The sequence below is a fragment of the Salvelinus alpinus genome, chromosome 13 (assembly GCF_045679555.1).
Source record: "Salvelinus alpinus chromosome 13, SLU_Salpinus.1, whole genome shotgun sequence".
Classification (NCBI taxonomy): Eukaryota; Metazoa; Chordata; class Actinopteri; order Salmoniformes; family Salmonidae; genus Salvelinus; species Salvelinus alpinus.
In genome coordinates, this window is record NC_092098.1 from 48,368,984 (window position 1) to 48,377,341 (window position 8,358).

Here is an 8,358-nt window from a genome sequence, read left to right on the forward strand (position 1 = left end):
GTTGCTAGTCAACTTTCAGTGGATACCACCATGAGTGTCTTTCAGAATCCCTCTGAAAAACCCACCTGTTTAATTTTGGTTGTTGGTCAGTGACTCTTTGTTAGTTCCCCCTTTTGTTTGAGCGACATTTTTTCGTTTTCTTGCTGGGAAACGTAACAACATTTTTTCGGGACTTTGGTGACTAAGAAAGCTTTTTTTTTTTTAAACCTCTCACTTTGGACTGAATGTGTCAATGTGTAGTTCATACATGCATAATCTATGAGCAGAATTACTGTTGAACTTTAATTAGCCACAAAATCCCTATTTTGAATGTGACTGTTTTCTTGTAACTGTGCCCCACTATTTTCCCTACATTTCACCCCATGTGGGCCAGACCACGTAATTTGGCACACGTTTAAAATTGTCTATTAAAATTAAGGATATGTACTGTATATGTGGCATATTTTGGCCATTATATTGTTTTCCATACCCCTTCAATCATTTTAAGCAATTATTGGGCTGTATGTACCAATTATTTATGGAGATATGGCCATGTAAATCGTATCCAATATGGCCCCATGTGGCTGGTTGATGGCCATATTGGAAATGGCCACCAGGGGGTGTAATGGACAAAATCTGTGATGGCACTACAGCCAAAACTACTTCTTTATAAATGCCCTAGCTGTGTGAAATTTGGTGGGTCTATCACAAAGTCCACAGTTTATTCACGTAGCCACTGGAATATGGTCAAAATAATCTCAATATGACCCCTATTAAGGTCTTAAGAGTACTTTATAATCAAAATTATTGTCTATATCGCCTGTGGTGTTTATTTAGTGGGTACATAACATTAAAAAGTCATTTTGATATTGTTTGAAATTATTTTACTCTATTTTATTCTAACAGAAAGTCTGAATGGTGGCCATTTTAATAAAATGGTTGACTGAAAGGCTTTCAAGACTGCCCTCAATCTTTAAAATGTTCCTTAAGGTATCAATTATTAGTGTACCAAGTTTGATACTTTTATCATAAAGTGCACGATTATTTCACCTATCCACTGGACTACAAGGGAAGATTTCTGCCAGCCTCTAACTTCTTTCTCCTTTCATGCAGTCAAAAAACATTTGATGGCATTAGAAGAGATGTGACCGCTTTGTTTTGGCCTATTTTCCCATCGCAAACACAAAATCAAGGAAGTCTGCCAGGAACCTCTGACCCAGATAAACAGATTGAAATAGGGAGCATGCTCAGTTGAGACATCGCTGGTCGAAGGCTTTATTGCGCCCTCGGTTTGACTTCAGAGAACCGCCATAGAAAACAAAACAGATGCAGAACATAACACATCTCTATCGGATCGATCACTGTTACTTGTCTTTTCAAAAAATAACATTTTACTCACATATTATCCTAAAGATTGCAGTAAAGTTATATTTAAGCTCTTTATAATTCTTCCACTGTTTGAGCTACAAACACAGGGCAACCCACAGCACCACTTTCTCACCTAATCAGCATACTGCAATCTTAAAAAAAAAAATTGCTCCCGTGCAACAGTAGATCATATCGAATAAGTGGATAGTGCCGAGTAAGGAACTCTCGTGTATTGAACGAGAAACACCCCTCTGCAACAGAGTAGGCTTTGGCACCCAATAGCGTACATAAAGAAATCTTATGCGATCACAGGTTTAGTGATATACTGTACTGTATAATGAAATATTTTGTGAAACCTACAAATCTGCCATGAACAATTTCATGTAATACGATTTGATTTGGGGACAAAATGCCCAGAAAAGGCCACCTGATTTGCGCAAAACGTCTTGCACCACCTTGTACATCTCACAATGCATATTTCATTGAGTGAGTCTTCCTAAAAAATATATTGACATTTTGTGGAAGGAAATGTTTCTGCGGCCATTTAAATAAATTGACACATTTTACTTCTTAAAGTTTAGATGAAATATCATTGATCTGTCACCGAGCTGCGCCAAGAGTAACCTATGAAGCTATACCATTAGGCCATTGGAAACAATAGTGATATGTCTTTGTGTTGTGATCTATTGCATTACGCTGCTGCTACTCTTTGTTTATCATATATGCATAGTAACTTTAAATATACATTCATGTACATACTACCTCAATTGGGCCGACCAACCAGTGCTCCCGCACATTGGCTAACCGGGCTATCTGCATTGTGTCCCGCCAACCCCTCTTTTACGCTACTGCTACGCTCTGTTCATCATATATGCATAGTCACTTTAACCATATCTACATGTACATACTACCTCAATCAGCCTGACTAACCGGTGTCTGTATGTAGCCTCGCTACTTTTATAGCCTCGCTACTGTATATAGCCTGTCTTTTTATTTCTTTACCTACCTATTGTTCACCTAATACCTTTTTTGCACTATTGGTTAGAGCCTGTAAGTAAGAATTTCACTGTAAGGTCTACACCTGTTGTATTCAGCGCACGTGACAAATAAACTTTGATTTGATTACAACAATTCTTTATTTTTAAAAGTAGCCTATTTACAATTATTCTCACCAGCCTAGTTTTAATGGCCCCTTGGAATGTATGTGCATCAAATTCCACTCAACATTTTGCGACATTGACTGTATGTTTGTTTATTCCATGTGTAACTCTGTGTTGTTGTTTGTGTCGCACTGCTTTGCTTTAACTTGGCCAGGTCGCAGTTGTACATGAGAACTTGTTCTCAACTAGCCTACCTGGTTAAATAAAGCTGAAATAAATAAATAAACAAATAAAATAAACATTGTTTTGGGTGCAGACATGAGTTATTTCTTCAAAACGTGCTGGATCTGAGCAGGTCTCGCACATTTATTGCCGAGCTCTGCTCAGTTTAGTATTACCCCGCCACCCCACCCCCGGGAAACTCCTAATAAGGACAAGGAAGTGGAAACCCACCGGAACTGATCCTTGTGAAGGCAAGACCTTATATGGCATGTCGTAGCTGGGGTTTCCGGCAATGGCGGTGCGCTGCATAGATAGGACGTGTGCATTTACTCCGAAAACCACGGCAAAACAGCAGCAACCGTCGTGTATTTCTATATGAAAACTATTTTTGTTATAATATGCACCGTGTGAAATCTGTGAATATTGCAGAATATGTTGATAAACAGTCTCCAGCTCTCCCCATTTACTCAGACAAGTCTTCGGTGTCCTCAACTGCTTTGTCTAAATATGGTCTTCCTCCTGTCCTTATTTGGACATGTACGTCACGGCAAGAGGCTTTATAAAGTGGTGGGAACCCTCAGCCTAGTGAAACAGCCCTCGGAGCTAAACAGAGCTCATATCAGTACAGAGCAGGAAGCACCGTACTACGCTAGCGAAATTATTCTTACCAAACACGTGAACTAAAAGCGAAAAAGTTAATCAAAAGGGAAAACACAACAACTACACATTTCTTTATTACAAATCGGGATTACTAGAAGAAAAAAAAAAGTTTTAATTCCTACCGTTACGGGAATGAATGAACCACAAGATCGTTATTGAAGACTGGGATCTTTTGCGAAATTGAATGCAGCAAAGTCTTGCAGATCTTTCAGCATTGGATTCCTCAGACCATCCTCCTCAACAAGAGCAGCAGCAATATATTCAGCTGGCTGGTAATTTCCTCTCACCTGAGACAAAAAGCTGCAGCGCCAGCTGCGTCTCCACCGCCTCTGTTTCTCCAGACAGTCAGAGCACCGGCAGCACAGCACCATGGCTGCAGCCAAGACAGAGATGCTCCCCTCAGCCCTGCAGATCTCAGACCCACTGGGCTTCTCCTACTCTCCCATGGACAGCTACCCCAAGCTGGAGGAGATGATGTTGCTCCACTCAACAGGGACCCCCTTCCTGACTGCCTCTGCACCAGACGGTGTATGCTTTGGGACCGGGGAGCCAGGAGACTCATACAACCATCTGACTGGAGGTAAGGGCTGCTCCAACTCCTAACTCTTTATGGTTTTATACATCATACACACTCAGAAATGTGCATAATCAATGAGATTGCATTTCAGTTCTGACATAGCCTGCAGTCTATGCAAAATATATGAATACCCTAAGAGGTTTTGATAAATTATAAATAGCTTTACAAAATAATTATTAGAGCTATACTGGTATTTATATTTTTTGATGATTTAAAAGATCTTGTAGTGTCAGCACTTGCTCCTAGTAACGTGATGTGGGATGTATTTTGTATGAGCCAGCATATTGTCGTGTGCTTCCCCCCCCCCCCCCCTCCCAAATAGCAGGGAGGGCTGCCATCTGTAGAAAATGTAAATGTTATGTTTAACCCTCGCTGTTTGTTCTTTCAGATACATTGCATGATATCTCTATCGGCTGTGAGAAGTCTCTAATGGAGCAGACCTACTCAACCCCTCGCCTGCCTTCCGTCTCCTACACGGGGAGGTTCACCCTGGAGCCTGCAACCAGCTGCAGCAACAGCCTGTGGCCAGAGCCATTATATAGCCTGGTCAGTGGGCTGATGGGCATGTCCCAACCACCCACCTCAGCTGCCCCATGCTCCTCTGCTGCTCCGGTCAGCTCCTCCTCCCACACCATGAGCTGGCCCATCCAAGTCGGCGACACCAGCACCACCTACTGCAGCGTCAGCCCTGACCTCTTCCCTGACTCTAACCAGTCCTTTCCCAGCCCCTCAAACAGCTCAGTCCCGTACCCACCACCCGCCTACCCCAGCAGCAAGACATGCTCCCTGCCCAACATGTCTCTGCCCATGATACCAGACTATCTATTTCCTCAGCAGCAGGGTGAGATCAGCTTGCTGCCCCCTGACCAGAAGCCTTTCCAGTGTCAGAGCATCCAGCAGCAGCTCTCCCTCACGCCCCTGTCCACCATCAAGGCTTTCGCCACACAGACTGGTTCTCAGGACCTGAAGGGCTCCTACCAGTCTCAGCTGGTGAAGCCTGGTTCTCAGGACCTGAAGGGCTCCTACCAGTCTCAGCTGGTGAAGCCCAGCCGCATGCGCAAGTACCCCAACCGCCAGTGCAAGACTCCGCCTCACGAGCGGCCCTACGCCTGCCCCGTGGAAACATGCGTCCGCCGATTCTCCCGTTCAGACGAGCTGACACGCCACATCCGCATCCACACGGGCCAGAAGCCCTTCCAGTGCCGCATCTGCATGCGCAACTTCAGCCGCAGTGACCACCTGACCACACACATCCGCACGCACACAGGCGAGAAGCCCTTCCCCTGCGACATCTGCGGCCGCAAGTTTGCCCGCAGCGATGAACGAAAACGGCACACCAAGATCCACTTGAGGCAGAAGGACAAGAAGGTGGAGAAGGCAGGGTCCGCCCCCATGGCCATCCCTTCCCCAGTCTCGGGGTACTCCTCCCCCTCCACATCATACCCCTCTCCCAGCTCCTCATACCCCTCCCCAGTGCCGTCCTCATACCCCTCCCCAGTGGCGTCCTGCTACTCCTCCCCAGTGCACAGCTCCTATGGCTCCCCATCAGTCAATACCATGTACTCCTCAGCCTCCAGTACATTTCAGACGCACGTGTCCACCTCGTACGGTTCCCCCACAAACATTTACAGCTCCCCCGTGGGCACTCCTCAGTCAGACCTGCAGTCCACCCTCTCTCCAAAGAACATTGACATCTACTAAGACTTTCATATCTTTACTTATCATTTATTTCTGTTTGAAAAGAACAAGCAAACATCATTGTTACCTTTTTGAATGCACTTTTGCTCCCCCTGTGTCCATACAGCACTTAAAGATCATGAAACATGACCGATAGCGACAGAGGATGGAAAGGGAACAGCTTCTCTCTTCAACTCAACCCCAGTACTTCAACGAGTCTCCTGATATGTAGAAAGCAAAGGATATTAGGCTTTTGGTGGGACTTTGATACTGACAGCCTGAAATTCAAAAAGACGGATGATACGCAAACCGCCCCATGTATCAGTGTACCTGTGCCATATTTTGTTTTTCATCCTTTTAGACTTTCGTTCTTTACATGGTATCATGGGAACTTGATGGCACCATGTTTCTCTGAATATGTTTTCTCGTATGTAGTAACAATGGTGGAACCACTTTTTATTGGAGAAGTACTTTAGCATGTTTACTGTAAGACACATCTGTTTCTATTGTTTTGTGTATTTACCCATTGGTACTCTCTTCCCTGTTGTTCCTTTTTCTACACGGATTAATGAAAATTATTTTTCATTAACATTTTCGTGCCTTTTTGTGAAGTTCAGCAAACTAAACTCTGTTTGTGATTGGATGCGTTGCATCTGAAGTAGCCTTAGAATGTGAAGTGTATTCTTCACGGATTGTAAGAGATTTTTAAGGGATGATTCGGAGGGAACCGAGGTCATAGCTTACACAAGAATATAAGCGAAAAAATATATTTTTTTATAATTGAAAGCATAAATATGTACATATTCACCAGTCAAAATGTTGTTACCTACTGAGTAGGCATGGGATTTTTGCATGTTATTTACATGCAGTTCATTATTTTGTGGTTATTTGTCATTGTAAAACCAAGTGACTGTTTTTGGTTTCTAAAGACATTGAAAGCGCTTAACTGCCAAGGATATTTGGTGTACATGATATCCTTTAAGAAAAGGGATATTAATAAAATATCAATATATTACGATAAAATTGAGTTTGTATTTCAAATGTTCTATATCAATATTTGCCTAATTTTAGCAGAGACATACACTCAAATGAAACCTCAAAAGCACACATTAATAGTATTTGTTGAAAATAAAATAATTGAATTTAAACTGAGCAAAAGCACATTAGGCCAGAATATGGCATTTTATGTCCAATACCACTAGATCATTTATAGAGCAGTAGCAGAAACAGCATAGTGACGGCCCTCCTCTCCTCCCTCGCTATCTGAGAGGAGTCCGACTGAGTGTTGTCGTGATGTGTGCCTCCCTCACCTTCCCTGACGCTGGCTGTAGCCCAAATGGCACCATATTCCCCAGGGCCCTGGTCAAAAGTAAGTAGTGCGATATACACAGTGCACAAAACATTAAGAACACCTGCTCTTTCCATGACAGACTTACCAGGTCAATCCAGGTGAAAGCTATGATCCCTTATTGATGTCACTTGTTAAATCCACTCCAATCAGTGTAGATGAAGGGTAGGAGACAGGTTAAAGAAGGATTTTTAAGCCTCGAGATCATTGAGACATGGATTTTGTATGTGTGCCATTCAGAGGGTGAATGGGAAAGACAAAAGATTTCCGTGCCTTTGAACAGAGTGCAGTATTAGGTGCCAGGTGCAACGCTGCTGGGAACTGCAACGCTGCTTAGTTGAACCACCCAAAGGCCATCCAGACAACTTGACACAACTGTGGGAAGAATTGGAATCAACATCGTGCCAGAATCACTGTGGAACACTTTCGACCCCTTATAGAGTCCATGCCCTGACAAATTGAGGCTGTTCTGAGGGAAAAAGTTGGGGGGGGCGTTCAACTCAATATTAGGAAGGTGTTCCTAATGTTTTGTTCAGTCAGTGTATAAGGAAAAGGGTGCAATTAGAGGGACATCCGGTGTTGTAACAGGACAACAGTTTTAGGCCTCTTCCAAGCTTCTGTCAACTCTCACACACACGTCAGCTCATAGCTCCCATGTGGGATGTTTGTTAGCCAATTACAGTGCCTTCAGAAAGTCTTCATACACCTGAATTTAGATTGTGTCACTGGCCTACATACAATACCCATAATGTCAAAGTGGAATTATGTTTTTAGAAATGTTTACAAATTAATAAAAAATGAAAAGCTGCATTGTCTTGAGTCATTAAGTATTCAACCCCTTTGTTATGGAAAGCCTAAATAAGTTCAACAAGTCACATAAGTTGCATGAACGAACTCTGTGTGAAATAATAGTGTTTAACGTGATTTTTGAATGACTACCTCATCTCTGCACACCACACATACAATTATCTGTAAGGTTCCTCAGTTGAGATTTTCAAACGGCGATTCAACCACAAAAACCAGGGTGGTTCTACAATACCTCACAAAGAAGGGCACCTATTGGTATATATTTTCTATTTATTTAACCAGGCAAGTCAGTTAAGAACAACTTCTTATTTACAATGACAGCCTAGGAACAGTGGATTAACTGCCTTGTTCAGGGGCAGAACAACAGATTTTTACCTTGTCAGCTCAGGGATTCAATCTAGCAACTCTAACCACTAGGCTACCTGCCACCCCAGGTAAAAAAAAATATACAAAATCAGACATTGAATATCTCTTTGATTAAGGTGAAGTTATTAATTACACTTTGGATGGTGTATCAATGCACCCAGTCACTACAAAGATACATGTGTCCTTTCTAACTCAGTTGCCAGAAAGGAAGGAAACTGCTCAGGGATTTCATCATTAGGCCAATGGTGACTTTA

General features: G+C 42.8%; 1 pseudogene; it reads left to right on the forward strand.

The window, feature by feature from the left end:
• Positions 1-3,369: 3,369 nt before the first annotated feature.
• On the forward strand, positions 3,370-7,739 carry LOC139537832 (early growth response protein 1-like; annotated as a pseudogene).
• Positions 7,740-8,358: the final 619 nt, after the last annotated feature.